At 39.3% G+C, this 16,256-nt stretch overlaps 1 protein-coding gene across 5 annotated transcripts in view; it reads left to right on the top strand.

The window, feature by feature from the left end:
• Nucleotides 1–2,844: 2,844 nt before the first annotated feature.
• Nucleotides 2,845–16,256, top strand: part of LOC101112460 (ATP-dependent translocase ABCB1-like) — a 166,288-nt gene continuing 152,876 nt past the window's right edge. For 4 of the 5 annotated variants that reach the window (XM_060414579.1, XM_060414578.1, XM_060414580.1 and 1 more), the window contains exons 1-3: nt 2,845–3,046; nt 3,602–3,671; nt 9,727–9,787. The gene's annotated coding sequence lies outside the window, so the exon portion shown is untranslated. The remainder of the gene's footprint in view (nt 3,047–3,601; nt 3,672–9,726; nt 9,788–16,256) is intronic. The other variant, XM_042249153.2, reaches the window with a different exon arrangement.

Raw genomic sequence — 16,256 nt, 5'->3', positions numbered from 1 at the left:
CACAGTACTATATATAAAATAAATAATGAGGAATTACTGTATAGCACAGGAAACTATGTTCTTTATCTTGTAATAATCCATAATGAAAAAGAATCTAAAAAAGAAAAAATATATATATATATATAAAACTGAATTACTTTGCTGCATACCTGAAACTAACACAACATTGACCATCAACTATACTTGAATTAAAAAAAATCCTGCATTGTTTTAGGGAGGATATAGGGCATTTTTCAAGGATACGTAAAATATTGAATATATGACAAGATCAGTTCAGTTCAGTCACTCAGTCGTGTCCGACTCTTTGCCACCCCATGAATCGCAGCACGCCAGGCCTCCCTGTCCATCACCATCTCCCGGAGTTCACCCAGACTCAATGTCCATCGAGTCCGTGATGCCATCCAGCCATCTCATCCACTGTCGTCCCCTTCTCCTCCTGCCCCCAATCCCTCCCAGCATCAGAGTCTTTTCCAATGAGTCAACTCTTCGCATGAGGTGGCCAAAGTACTGGAGCTTCAGCTTTAGCACCATTCCTTCCAAAGAAATCCCAGGGCTGATCTTAAGAATGGATTGGTTGGATCTCCTAGCAGTCCAAGGGACTCTCAAGAGTCTTCTCCAACACCACACTTCAAAAGCATCAATTCTTTGGCGCTCAGCCTTCTTCACAGTCCAACTCTCACATCCATACATGACCACAGGAAAAACCATAGCCTTGACTAGACGGACCTTAGTCGGCAAAGTAATGTCTCTGCTTTTGAATATACTATCTAGGTTGGTCATAACTTTTCTTCCAAGGAGTAAGCGTCTTTTAATTTCATGGCTGCAGTCACCATCTGCAGTGATTTTGGAGCCCAAAAAAAAATAAAGTCTGACACTGTTTCTACTGTTCCCCCATCTATTTCCCATGAAGTGATGGGACCAGATGCCATGATCTTCGTTTTCTGAATGTTGAGCTTTAAGCCAACTTTTTCGCTCTCCTCTTAACTAAATGAGGGACAGGGTAAAACAAAAGTGGAAAAAAAGAGCAGAAGCATGAATCAGATGAAAAACACATGGGAGAAAGGGAAAGCCTTATACATTTGCCCCAGGTGGAACAAAGGGTTGGTGTTAAGCCTTTAAATGGTTGGGCTGATGCTGTACCCAAACATTTCCAATTGGAACACAGAGAATATGAGTGGTCTGTTAGAGAGGCTAATTAACAGTATGTAAGGAAAGAAACCTGATTGTATAGCTAAGCGAAAAAAAAAAAATCAAGGCAAAGAAAATCTGGAATAAAAGATAGAAAATTATGGCTTTGAAATATGTTACTTAAAGTACAGAAAATACACTATGCTGTAAAAACTAAAAAGATATTCTTCTTTTAAACTTTTGCAGTGAGCTGAGAGGTAACTCCTCTAAGTCAGAGAAAGCAGACAAAAGGTTACAAAAACATCCATTTCCCCTGGGTTGACAAGTATGAAAAGCTCTGATGTGAGTTAACACTGCTTTATGAATTTGAATTGTCTTCACAATTGCACTTACTTTTCATCAATTTGAGGAAAAGAGAGGACCAGAAAAACCTGCAAATGGTAACAGTAGACACAGCACTAAACTACAACTAAAACAACAGGTTAAAATGCACGATACTTTTAGAAGCCAAATAAAAATATGTTTTAAAATGCCTCGAGAAAACCAGGGCATTCATCTGATGGCTAAAACCCAAGAATATTACACTCTTTTACATACATTTCTACCTTGAAATGTCCATTTCGATTTATATATTTAAGAAAAAATCTTCCCATATATGTCTTGAAGCAGAAAGTGTTAGTCACTCAGTCATGCCCGACTCTGCAACCCACCGGGTGCAGTCAACCAGACTCCTCTGTCCATGGAATTCTCTAGGCAAGAATACTGGAGTGGGTTGCCATTCTCTTCTCCAGGGGATCTTCCCCATCCAGGGTTGGAACCCCATCTCCCGCATTGCAGGTAGGTTCTTTCCCATCTGAGCCACCAGGGAAGACCATTTATTTGTATGTCCCTTCAAATAAAGGATAAACATATACACCTTAGAAACTGTCTAACATACTGAAAAAAACACTTGCAGAAAAATTTCACCTGGCCTTTTAAATAAGGCTGCTTGGAAGGGAATTTTATCTTTTCACCATATCTTTACTTTGTTGTTATAAAGAAAAAAATACATGACTTAAAAAAACACAAGTACCAAACGGTGGATACTCTAATGAAAAAATATAGGAGAGCGGAAGGGAATTTTAACTACAGAACAGGCAAGGCTGGAGATTGTTTTATTAGAATATATTGGATGCGATATCAAAGAAAATTTCCCTTATCTACTCGAGTCACAAGAAGCGAATTGTATAGTGACATTTATATCTCAGTTCAGTTCAGTCACTCAGTTGTGTCCGACTCTTTGCGACCCCATGAATTGCAGCACGCCAGGCCACCCTGTCCATCACCAACTCCCAGGGTTTACTCAAACTCATGTCCATCGAGTTGGTAATGCCATCCAGCCATCTCATCCTCTGTCGTCCACTTCTCCTCCTGCCCCCAATCCCTCCCAGCATCAGAGTCTTTTCCAATGAGTCGACTCTTCGCATCAAGCGGCCAAAGTATTGGAGTATCTATATACTCATAATTTCGTGGACTTGTACAGACAAGGGCTCTATAAACATAAAAGTTCTCAGTGATTCAGCTGATAAGCGTTCCCCTGCTCGCCCTTTTGCTGAGGGACAACAGAAGCGTGGACATTCCTCCCTTAATTCCAACCTGTTTCGTAACTTGGCGCAATCAAGATTCAATAGAACCGGCCGGGAGCCGTCCCGAGCCTGCGGCTGATTGGCTGAGCGCAGAGCACCGGGCGTGGGCTTTGCGCAAGTTCTCCGCTCCGTACTCCCAGCTCCCAGGGGAAGCCAGGGCGTGTTGGACCAGCGGCTCTTCAAGGCTCAGAGGAGCCGAGACCGCTGTTCGCATCCGCCGCGCCTTTCCGCTGGAGTATGAAATCTACTTCCAAGATTCACGCCTTAGTGAACATTCCGAGGGAAAGCCCGAGGTAGGGCGCGAGAAGCTGGGGACTAGACGGAGAAGGTTGGGGGGAGGATGGGTGGGCTCTCTAATTTCCTGAGTTGGGTTTCGGAGGAGAGGGCAGGGGAGATTCCAATTGGCAAGTCCAAGGAGACCAAAACGGGTGAGACTTATTCTCAGTCGGGGAGCTCTTGAGGCACCCCAGTCTCTAGTGTTTTGTTTTGTTTTGTTTTGTTTTGCGCTTGTTATGCGTCCTGGAGTCTGCTGCCGCGAGCCTGCAGAGCCAGCGCTGTGCGGGTAGCCGGGCTCTGAGCCCGCGGGCAGATGGATGGCGTGGGAAACCGGGAGGCAGAAGCCGCGGTGGAGGCGGGCAGAGTTTGGGCCGGGCCAGCGCCCTGCCCCTGTACTCGCGTGAATGCCTGACGCTGAGGCATGTCCCTGCGGCGACCCTCGCGGCCACGAGCCGCTGGAGCATCAGGGCGAGCGCTCCGCCCTTCTGCCCGGCGCGCTGCAGTAAAGTTCAGTTTCACCTTAGCCTTCTGAGGATCTTACGTTTGACTGATTGGCTGGGGTTGCTCCTCAGGTCGCGATGGATCTTGACGGCCGCAATGGAAGAGCAGGGGGGAAGAACTTCTTGAAAAGGGACAAAAAAGGTAGTTTGTTTCACTTTCATACTTGACATGGCTTGAGAAACTTGGGAGATTTGTTTCTGGCCTCCAACTCTTAAATAAATGAGCTGATGATGGTGGTGGTGATGGGTTTTGTTTTGTTTTGTTTTTATCTTAAATGCAGGCAATTGCGGAGGTTCGCTCGCTTGAGTTGAGCCCAACATTTGCACGGTGAGCTTCTTCCTTAGCTTTCTGGTCCCACACAGACCAAGGCTCATTTCCTTTCCTGTGTTTTATAACCTTCTGCTTTACGTGTGATGTTGATCGTGCGTGAGCCTGAACCGTGCGCTGCTTGTCCTCCGCTCTGTGATCCAGTCTGTTCCTTCTGGTAAAACAGTCACATAAACATTGCATGTTTGTGGCACGCAGCAGTTGAGGCAGAAGGCCACGACTACTTTTAAGTATTCTTTTTTTCTTTTTAAGGCAATGAGTATCTGACTCTGGTAGAAGTAATTGTGAGACGAATGTACTACCAAAGAATTATTAGAATGGTGTAAAATTATCCTGACTGTATATAGAATTGGTTCTGTAATCACATAGGAAAAATAATTATCTTTGGTAAACTTTGATCAGAGTGCAGTATCTGTACAGGAAATTTTAAATTTCATTCAGTAAGCTCTTTGTTAGTAATAAATGGTAAAATTAGTAAAAATATTAATATTATTAGAAACCAAGCTTTTCAGTGGAAGAGAAAAGAAATACAAGTGTGGACATTAAGTAGACTTTTTAAAAACAATGTTGAATTTGAATGTGATTTCATGATTTTTTTTAATAGGTTAGTTTCTGTCCATTGAAATGGATAGTGAGTGGCAAAGAGCACACTCAATGTCAATCTTGGTTTCTCAGTATCCTTCCTTACAAAACAGGAATCTGCACCCCATAGAGAAAGGGTTAATGCCAGATGAGCCTGAGCTTGAAGTATCTTGTGGTAGCTGAAAACAAGAGGTGGAGGGCAATTATCAAAAACGACACAGGAGCTGGCTTGAAGGGGCTTTCACTGGCCCAAATCTGGGACAGTTTGAGCATCAACAAGAATAATAACTGTGCTTGATTGTAAAATACTGAATAAATTAATTTTTAATAAAATTCTGAGAGGAGGAGGAAAACTAAGGGGAAGAGAGGGAGAACCTTCTTCACAGAAAAATGTTGAAACCTGCATTGTTGTAATTGGTTCAGGCAAGGGTTGTTAATGGATCCTAAACCATTCAGAGAAAGTTTGAATCTAGGAATTAGCCACAATTCTTCACTGGAAAAAGGAAAATGTGATTTTTCCAGTGGAAAGATACCACAGTTCTCCACCTTATCCAAGTGATCATACCTGGTCTGGCTCCTGGTGGAATAGACTGCGTTAGTGACATGACACCACCTAGGAAGTATGTTTGCAAAATCATTTAGTGAATCTAACTTATCAAGCTTTCAGACTAATGCTGTGCAATAGAAATATAATGTGAACCACATTTGTAATTATTAATTTTCTAATAGCAACTTTAAAAAAGTAAAAAGAAACAGGTGAAATTAATGTTGGAAATACATTTTAAGGATCCAGGTATATTCAACCTATTATCATTTCTACATGTAATGAGGATTATTAATGAGATAGTTTACATTCTTTTTTTACAGTGCATTCTCAAATCTGTATTTCATACTTCCTGCACAATTTGGACAAAATTTGAAACAGACATATCCAAGATGTGGGATATTCTATAAGACACCCGTTTTTACTCCTATAAAAAGTCAACGTTTGGTGAGAGGTAGGTGGGAAGAAGAATTTCTAGATTTGAAAGAGAGTAAAGAGACAAGTGGAGAAGGAAGTGGTAGCCTGCCCACTCCAGTATTCTTGCCTAGCAAGTCCCTTGGACAGAGGAGCCTGGCAGGCTACAGTCCATGGGGTGGCAAGAGAGTCAGACACGGCTTAGTGACTAAACAACAACAAAGGAACAAAACCACCACGTATAATACATGAGCCTTAATTACATCAGAGTTCTAAAAAGGAAAAACCTATAGAAACCATTCTTGGAAATTTTAAATGTGGATTGATATCAAAATTGCTGTTAATTTTATTGTATTTGATGATGGTAGGAAAACATGTGAAGTGCCATGATCTTTGCAGCTTATTTTCAAATAGTTTGATGATTAACAGTTATAAACTTCTTTATGCATTAAAGAAAATATGGTCAAAATGTTCACAGCTGTTGAATCTAGGTGAATTTTTAATGGGTAGTCATTATTAGTATTCTTTTTTTGTTTGTTTGAAGGTTTTCATAATGAATTCTCATAAAATAGGTTATATAGAGTGGAAGGTAGATACATCCCTTTTTGTTTTTAAGTTTTTAAACTTGGTACCTTAAATATGTATTTTTTGATGAAAACACTTAGGGACATTGAAATAAGGCTTTGTGGAAGGAAAGAAATTTGTTTGACAGATTGGTGGTTTCCAGAGGTGGAGGAAACGGGGACAAAACGAATGAAGGGAGTCAAAAGGTCCAAAGTGCCAGTTATAGGAGGTGTAATGTACAGCAGTGTGACTCCAGTTAACACTGTATTGCATATTTGAAAGTAGCTAAGAGTAAATCGTGAAAGTTCTCATCAAAAGGAAGAAAATTCTGTGACTATGTATGATGACAAATGCTAACTAGACTCATGATGATTTCCCAATATATACAAATATCAAATCATTCTCTTGTACACCTGAAAGTAATACAGTGTTTATCAGTTATACCTCAGTTTTTAAAAATTTAATTGAAGGATAATTGCTTTACAGTATTGTGTTGGTTTCTGCCAAACATCAGCATGATTCACCCATAGGTATACATATGTCCCCTCCCTCTTGAACCTTTTTGAAAAAGGTGTTCAGTAAATGTTTGTGGGATATTTACTTATTTATTCTTCTTTAAGAGCCCATATTTTGAAAACAGTATTTCTTTTGAGCTTGCACATACCTTCATTTTATTGTTGATTGGTCTACAAACTTTTTTTTCAAACTAGAAATTTTTTTTTCAGTTAAGAAACTCTTATTAAACTGTGCTCACCATTATTGATGTGAATCTGTTTTTATAAAGCTATGTATTTTTCCAGTTTTATTGAGTTATAATTGACCTATGATACTGAAAGGTTGTTGCTGAACCACGAAAAGATGCTGGGATTCTTGACCTCTGGAGGAGAATTCAATCCAGGGCCAGACGCTCAGAGCTTTTGTGTAATAAAGTTGTATTAAAATATGAAAGAGACAGAGAAAGCTTCTGACATAGACATCAGAAGAGGGCAGAAAGAGCACCCCCTTGCTAGTGTTAGCAATGGAGTTATATACCTTTTAATTAGTCATCACAATGAATCAAAAGAATGTCTCAGGTTTGTGAAAATTTTACCAGACCCACTCCCACAATTTACATTTTAGGATAACAAGATCAGAATTTAACAGTAGATCCTACCAGACCCACTCCCATAATACATTCTAAGATATCAGGATTAGTCAGGTTTTCCGGAAGGAGAAACAGTCCTCCAGCCGCATACATTGTTGTTGTATAATCCCTGTTGCTGCTGCTAAGTCGCTTCAGTCTGTCCGACTCTGTGCGACCCCATAGACAGCAGCCCATTGGGCTCTGCCGTCCCTGGGATTCTCCAGGCATGAACACTGGAGTGGGTTGCCATTTCCTTCTCCAATGCATCAAAGTGAAAAGTGAAAGTGAAGTCGCTCAGTCGAGTCCGACTCTTAGCGACCCCATGGACTGCAGCCCACCAGGCTCCTCCGCCCATGGGATTTTCCAGGCAAGAGTACTGGAGTGGGATGCCATTGCCTTCTCCGGTATAATCCCTGCTGCTGCTAAGTCGCGTCAGTCGTGTCCGACTCTGTGCGACCCTATAGACGGAAGCCCACCAGGCTCCTCTGTCCCTGGGATTCTCCAGGCAAGAACACTGGAGTGGGTTGCCGTTTCAAGTTTAAACTGAGTTGTGTAATTGACTAAACTAAGGAATGTAGAGGGAAAAAAAAGTTTGTCATTTTCTCCTTGAGAATTACAGACCCCTATCTTCCCTTTGAGAGCCCCACATCCCTTTCTCCTCCTTGGGGACCCTGAACTTCTTATCAATCTGCCTAGGAATTGACTCTCTCAATACCTTGTAAGTTTAAAGTATATAGCATAATGGTTTGAATTACAAATATTGTGATACACTACCACAACAAGTTTAGCTAATATCCTTCATCTTATACAGATAAAAAGAAAAAAGATTTCTTATTGTGATGAGAACTTTTAGGATCCAGCCTCTTAACAGCTGATTCATCTGTATCATATAGCAGTTAACTGTAGGCATCTTGTGGCACATTGCCTCTCTAGCACTCTTTTATAACTGAAAGTTGGTACCTTTGGAGCAGCTTTCTCTCATCCTGTCTCCCCCCTCTAGAAACCACAAATCTTTTTTTATTTTTCTATGAGTTTGTTTTTTAAACTGTATATTCTAATTCAGAATCATAAAGAAGCATGTGACTTGCTGATAATGTGAATAGGTTTAATGTTTGGGTAATAGTACCCTTTGGTATATTTGTATTTGTATTTGTATTTGTAAAGATTCTTTATTAAGATGCAATTTGATAAGCAACTTCGTATTTGTCAGCACTGTGTTGGAGCAAATGGGGATAAATGAATCTTCTAAGAGGGATGACAGTCAGTGTTCCTGGCAGGGCAGTGTCTCAGAAGTCTGACGCTGCACCAGATAGCCTGGTATCTGGGAGTTAGACTTCTCCGTGGAAAGCTTGGCTTCATTCTGTGTGACCTTGGACAAGTGAGTTAACTCTTCTCATCTGTAAAGGAAGGATTAAAATGTGCCTGCCTCACAGAGATTAAGATGAAATGAGGTCTTGTATGGAACGTGTTTACTTAGCCAGTGTCTGAAACATTATAAATTCTTCAGAGTAGCCGCAGTTTTGGAGAATGAAAAAATAAATAAAAAGCTGAGAGCTAAAACTCAGTTTTGTATGGCTGTTTTTCTCCTCTTATCCTGATTCCAGGGGTACTGAAACCGTGCCTTTACTGGGAATAGGGTGGAACCGAATCTGAAGAGCTGTGTTTGTATATTTTGTGTGTTTCTCAGCAGCGGAACATCGCTCCAAAGCCAAATATGGAGTAGACTCTGGATTATTTTCTTTAGAAGTTTCTTTGACTCTTTGACCTTGCTTAGCTTAAAGAATAAAGACACAGATGAATTTACTTTTTGAACTTGAAAAGCTGTGTAAAAAGAATGTACTTCTTTCCTGAGATAGTCTTTCTTTTAGAAATAGGAAAATACAGATGCGGAGGCTGCTCTCATATGCTGGATGGCAGTTAGAGTAAAACATTAGTTAGAGTTTTGAATCTGTGCTCGAAGTAATTGACCTTTCTCTGCCTGAGGACAGCTTTTTTTTTTTTTTTTTTTTTTTTTTCAGTTTACAAACCATCCTTTTTGATGGTGCTTTTTCTAGGTTGTGTGTATTGCCACCATGGCCCATTTAGGGCTCCAGACATCTTTTCAGAATTAGATTTGTTCATGGAGAGTGATTGAATTATGTTTCTTTTTTAGGATAATTTCTGCCATGCATGTTTGCCACTACTCTCCCTGAGGTAAAGGAATAATATCTAGGTAGAAGGATAGACTATCTGTTGCTAAAATCACTGAGATGATAATTAAAGGGATTAACTCTGGGGAGCATGAGTGAGTTCTAAGTAGAAGAAAGACAGGAAGCTCTCTTTTTTTTAATGTTAGTTTTATAATTCCAAATTTGTGTGTCTCTGTATATTCATCATAGAAAATTAAGAAATATCAAAGGCACAAGGAAGAAAATAATTTGAAATCTCAACAGAAATCTCAATACCCAGTGATAACCCCACGTATAGATTTCTAGGTATATGTAAACATACTTAAACTTTATAAATGGGATCATATTATAACCCGTTTTTTTAATGACACTGTAGACATGTTTCTTTGTCCTGGTTGTTTCTAAATATAAGCTCTATGTTGATTGCATATAGATTTACATAGTTTTTAAAGTTTTATGTAATTCTGTTGCTAGATTCTTCAGTAAAAAAGATGAGAAGAAGGAAAAGAGACCAACTGTCAGTACTTTTGCAATGGTGAGTTTGAATGTGTTCACTATTCTATATATACACACACACAGCTGATTCACTTTGCACAGCAGAAACCAACACAAGGTTGTAAACCAATCTCACTCCAATGAAAACAAAGTGAAACAAAAGAAAAAGTGCTGTGCCTTCTCTTGATCTAAAAAAGAGGTTTCATCTGGTATAATATTTTCTTGGGGAGTATGTTAATGAAGAGGTAAAATGAACTCATTTAATTTAGCTTGTTTTCAGGGAATGATGAGCATTGTACATTTGATTTGTTGTATGCAACAAATTTGTTGTATGCAAAGAGCCTCCAGAGTCCCCTGTACTAGCCTGTTCCCATTGGTGGTCTCAGTCCGAGACAGAGGAAACCAGCCACATGGAGTGTGGTTCAAACAAAACCTGGGGTACCCTGTCGCCAAGGGCTCTAATCTTGGCAGGTTTGAGGTCAAAGTCCCAGGCACTCATGATAGAAGTTAGCAATGGGTTATTAATTACTATGGCTTAGTACCTGTCACTGTGCTTCTGTGCTGAATAACTGAAAATCTGGAATTTGAAAACCTTAATATACTTGTCTTATTTTCTGGTTTCTTGATGGCCACTTAGAAGCTTTTCTTTAATCAGATTTGGAATAAGACAGGCTGGTTGATGAGCCCTCTCTACCTGTATCCATTTTTGTTTTTCCTCCTGAGAATGCAGATTTAGGGAACTGTGCAATCAGAACCTGGAAGACTTACTAAAACAATTAAGTCTTATAGTACACACTTTGTAATTCAGACATAACACACCAGACACTTGTAAAATTAGTGTGTGTGTGGGAGGGGTAGGCTATCTTATAAAATGAATATTAGTAAAGTGAATATTAAGTATGGTTACAGGCATAAAAAAGAGCTGCCTTTTACATTGCAGTGATCTTATGTGAACTTCATCTTCTTGCACTCCAGTTGCTCTTGATAAAATTCCACCTGTGAGTCTGTCTTTACTCTCTTTGGAATTTTGGGGAAATGAGACTGTGTACTCGGGTTATTCTCAGAAATAACCAAGTGACAGTTTTTGTTTTATATTTCATTTTATATTCTTATATTAAAAGAAGCTTTGCTGTTAAAATAGGGTTTATTCCCCAGATTTAATTTCCAATTCTGTCATTTAGAGACCAGAATATTTCTGTCTTTTGTAATTTCGTATATATATTTATATATAAATTTATTTATTTTAATTGGAGGCTAATTACAATATTGTAGTGGTTTTGCCATATATTGACATGAATCTACCATGGGTGTACAGGTGTTCCCCATTCTGAACCCCCCTTCCACCACCCTCCCCATCCCATCCCTCTGGGTCATCCCAGTGCACCAGCTCCGAGCACACTGTCTCATGCATCAAAACTGGACTGGCGATTCATTTCACATATGATAATATACATGTTTCAGTGCCATTCTTCCAAAGATTCCCACCCTCGCCCTTTCCCACAGAGTCCAAAAGACTGTTATGTACATCTATGTCTCTTTTGCTGTCTTGCATACAGGGTTATTGTTACCATCTTTCTAAATTCCATATATATGCATTAATATACTATATTGGTGTTTTTCTTTCTGGCTTACTTCACTCTGTATAATAGGCTCCAGTTTCATCCACCTCATTAGAACTGATTCAAATGTATTCTTTTTAATAGCTGAGTAATACTCCATTGCGTATATGTACCACAGCTTTCTTATCCATTCATCTGCTGATGGACATCTAGGTTGCTTCCATGTCCTGGCTATTGTAAACACTGCTGCAATGAACACTGGGGTACATGTGTCTCTTTCAATTCTGGTTTCCTTGGTGTGTATGCCCAGCAGTGGGATTGCTGGGTCATAAGGCAGTTCTCTTTCCAGTTTTTTAAGGAATCGCCACACTGTTCTCCATAGTGGCTGTACTAGTTTGCATTCCCACCAACAGTGTAAGAGGGTTCCCTTTTCTCCATACCCTCTCCAGCATTTATTGCTTGTAGACTTTTGGATCGCAGCCATTCTGACTGGCGTGAAATGATACCTCATTGTGGTTTTGATTTCCATTTCTCTGATAATGAGTGATGTTGAGCATCTTTTCATGTGTTTGTTAGCCATGTGTATGTCTTCTTTGGAGAAATGCCTGTTTAGTTCTTTGGCCCATTTTTTGATTGGGTCATTCATTTTTCTGGAATTGAGCTGCATTAGTTGCTTGTATATTTTTAAGATTAGTTCTTTGTCCGTTGCTTCATTTGCTATTATTTACTCCCATTCTGAAGGCTGTCTTTTCACTTTGCTTATAGTTTCCTTTGTTGTGCAGAAGCTTTTAATTTTAATTAGGTCCCATTTGTTTATTTTTGCTTTTATTTCCAATATTCTGGGAGGTGGGTCGTAGAGGATCCTGCTGTGCTTTATGTCGGAGAGTGTTTTTCCTATGTTTTCCTCTAGGAATTTTGTAGTTTCTGGTCTTACATTTAGCTCTTTAATCCATTTTGAGTTTATTTTTTTGTATGGTGTTAGAAAGTGTTCTAGTTTCATTCTTTTACAAGTAGTTGACCAGTTTTCCCAGCACCACTTGTTAAAGAGATTGTCTTTTCTCCATTGTATATTCTTGCCTCCTTTGTTGAAGATAAGGTGTCCATAGATGCACGGATTTATCTCTGGGCTTTCTATTTTGTTCCATTGATCTATATTTCTGTCTTTGTGCCAGTACCATACTGTCTTGATGACTGTGGCTTTGTAGTAGAGTCTGAAGTCAGGCAGGTTGATTCCTCCAGTTCCATTCGTCTTTCTCAAGATTGCTTTGGCTATCCGAAGTTTTTTGTATTTCCATACAAATTGTGAAATTATTTGTTCTAGCTCTGTGAAAAGTACTGCTGGTAGCTTGATAGGGATTGCATTGAATCTATAGATTGCTTTGGCTAGTATACTCATTTTCACTACATTGATTCTTCTGATCCATGAACACCGTATGTTTCTCCATCTATTTGCGTCCTCTTTGATTTATGGCAGAAAGTGAAGAGGAACTAAAAAGCCTCTTGATGAAAGTGAAAGAGGAGAGTGAAAAAGTTGGCTTAAAGTTCAACATTCAGAAAACTAAGATCATGGCATCTGGTCCCATCACTTCATGGGAAATAGATGGGAAAACAGTGGAAACAGTGTCAGACTCCAAAATCACTGCAGATGGTGACTGCAGCCATGAAATTAAAAGATGCTTACTCCTTGGAAGGAAAGTTATGACCAACCTAGATGGCATATTGAAAAGCTGAGACATTGCTTTGCCAACAAAGGTCCACCTAGTCAAGGCTATGGTTTTTCCAGTGGTCATGTATGGGTGTGAGAGTTGGACTGTGAAGAAAGCTGAGCACCGAAGAATTGATGCTTTTGAACTGTGGTGTTGGAGAAGACTCTTGAGAGTCCCTTGGACTGCAAGGAGATCCAACCAGTCCATCCTAAAGGAGATCAGTCCTGGGTGTTTATTGGAAGGAATAATGCTGAAGCTGAAACTCCAGTACTTTGGCCACCTCATTCGAAGAGTTGACTCATTGGAAAAGACTCTGATGCTGGGAGGGATTGGGGGCAGAAGGAGAAGGGGACGACAGAGGATGAGATGGCTGGATGGTATCACCGACTCAATGGACGTGAGTCTGAGTGAACTCCAGGAGTTGGTGATGGACAGGGAGGCCTGACGTGCTGCGATTCATGGAGTCTCAAAGAGTCGGACACGAATGAGCGACTGAACTGAACTGATTTCTTTCACCAGTGTCTTATAGTTTTCTACATATAGGTCTTTTGTTTCTTTGGGTAGACATATATTCCTAAGTATTTTATTCTTTTCATTGCAATGGTGAATGGAAATGTTTCCTTAATTTCTCTGTTTTCTCATTGTTAGTATATAGGAATGCAAGGGATTTCTGTATGTTGATTTTAAATCCTGCAACTTTACTATATTCATTGATTAGTCTAGTAATTTTCTGGTGGCGTCTTTAGGGTTTTGTATTTAGAGGATCATGTCATCTGAAAACACTGAGAGTTTTACTTCTTATTTTCCAGTCTGGATTCCTTTTATTTCTTTTTCTGCTCTGATTGCTGTGGCCAAAACTTCCAAAACTATGTTGAATAGTAGAAGTTTCCCTTCCTCTGTAATTTTCTGGAAGAGTTTGAGTAGGACAAGTGTTAGCTCTTTTCGAAATTTTTGGTAGAATTCAACTGTGAAGGCGTCTGGACCTGGGCTTTTGTTTGCTGGAAGATTTCTGATTACAGTTTCAATTTCCGTGCTTGTGATAGGTCTGTTAAGATTTTCTATTTCTTCCTGGTTCAGTTTTGGAAAGTTTTACTTTTCTAAGAATTTATCTATTTCTTCCAAGTTGTCCATTTTATTTGCGTATAGTTGCTGAGGGCTTCCCAGGTGGCTCAGTGGTGAAGAATCTGCCTGCTAATGCAGGAGATACGGGTTTGATCCCTGGGACAGGAAGATCCCCTGGAGAAAGAAATGGCAACCCACTCCAACATTCTTGCCCGAAAATCCAATGGACAGAGAAGCCTGATGGGCTACTGTTCATGGGCTCGCAAAGAGTCGGACACGACTGAAGCGACTAAACAACAATAGTTGGTTATAGTTGTCTCTTATGATCCTTTGTATTTCTCATTTCTAATTTTGTTGATTTGATTTTTCTCCCCTTGTTTCTTGATGAGTCCGACTAATGGTTTGTCAATTTTATTTATCTTCTCAAAGAACCAGCTTTTGGCTTTGTTGATTTTTGCTATGGTCTCTTTTCTTTCTTTTGCATTTATTTCTGCCCTAATTGTTAAGATTTCTTTCCTTCTACTAACCCTGGGGTTCTCCATTTCTTCCTTTTCTAGTAGCTTTAAGTGCAGAGTTAGGTTATTTATTTGACTTTTTCTTGTTTCTTGAGGTAAGCCTGTATTGCTATGAACCTTCCCCTTAGCACTGCTTTTACAGTGTACCATAGGTTTTGGTTTGTTTGTGTTTTCATTTTAATTTGCTTCTATGCATATTTTGATTTCTTCTGTGATTTGTTGGTTATTCAGCAGTGTGTTGTTCAGCCTCCATATGTTGGAATTTTTAATAGTTTTTCTCATCTTACTCATTGTGGTCCAAAAAGATGCTTGGAATGATTTCAGTTTTTTTGAATTTACCAAGGTTCCATGTGCAGTTGAGAAAAAGGTGAAATTCATTGTTTTGGGTGAAATGTCCTATAGATATCAACTAGGTCTAACTGGTCTATTATATCATTTAAAGTTTGTGTTTCTCTGTTAATTTCCTGTTTAGTTGATCTATCCGTAGGTATGAGTGGGGTATTAAAGTCTCCCACTATTATTGTGTTATTGTTAATTTCCCCTTTCATACTTGTTAGCATTTGTCTTACATATTGTGGTGCTCCTATGTTGGGTGCATATATATTTGTAATTGTTATATCTTCTTCTTGGATTGATCCTTTGATCATTATGTAGTGTCCTTCTTTGTCTCTTTTCACAGCCTTTGTTTTAAAGTCTATTTTATCTGATATGAGTATTGCTTCTCCTGCTTTCTTTTGTTCTCTATTTGCATGGAATATCTTTTTCCAGCTCTTCACTTTCAGTCTGTATGTGTCCCTTGTTTCGAGGTGGGTCTCTTGTAGACAACATGTATAGGGGTCTTGTTTTTGTTATCCATTCAGCCAGTCTTTGTTTTTTGGTTGGGGCATTGAACTCATTTCCATGTAAGTTAATTATTGATAAGTATGATCCTGTTGCCATTTACTTTGTTGTTTGAGGTTCGAGTTTATACTCCCTTTTTGTGTTTCCTGTCTAGAGAAGATCCTTTAGCATTTGTTGGAGAGCTGGTTTGGTGGTGCTGAATTCTCTCAGCTTTTGCTTCCCTGTAAAGCTTTTGATTTCTCCTTCATATTTGAATGAGATCCTTGCTGGGTACAGTAATCTAGGCTGTAGGTTTTTTTCTTTCATCACTTTATGTCCTGCCAAGAGTTTCTATTGAAAGATCATCTGTTATCCTTATGGGGATCCCCTTGTGTGTCATTTGTTGTTTTTCCCTTGCTGCTTTTAATATTTGTTCTTTGTGTTTGATCTTTGTTAATTTGATTAATATGTGTCTTGGGTGTTTCCCCTTGGGTTTACCCTATTTGGGACTCTCTGGGTTTCTTGGACTTGGGTGATTATTTCCTTCACCATTTTAGGAAGTTTTCAACTGTTATCTCCTCAAGTATTTTCTCATGGTCTTTGTTTTTGTCTTCTTCTTCTGGGACTCCTATGATTCAAAAGTTGGGGCATTTAAAATTGTCCCAGAGGTCTCTGAGGTTGTCCTCGTTTAATTCTTTTTTCCTTTTTTCCTTTCTGTTTCATTTATTTCTACCATCCTATCTTCTGCCTCACTTATCCTATCTTCTGCCTCCGTTATTCTATTGTTGGTTCCCTGCAGAGTGTTTTTTATCTCATTTATTGAATTATTTATTGAATATTGACTCTCT

Source organism: Ovis aries, chromosome 4 (genome assembly GCF_016772045.2).
Source record: "Ovis aries strain OAR_USU_Benz2616 breed Rambouillet chromosome 4, ARS-UI_Ramb_v3.0, whole genome shotgun sequence".
In the NCBI taxonomy this organism is placed as follows: domain Eukaryota; kingdom Metazoa; phylum Chordata; class Mammalia; order Artiodactyla; family Bovidae; genus Ovis; species Ovis aries.
Note: the sequence above shows the minus strand (reverse complement) of the source record. Positions and strands in the feature narration are given on the sequence as shown.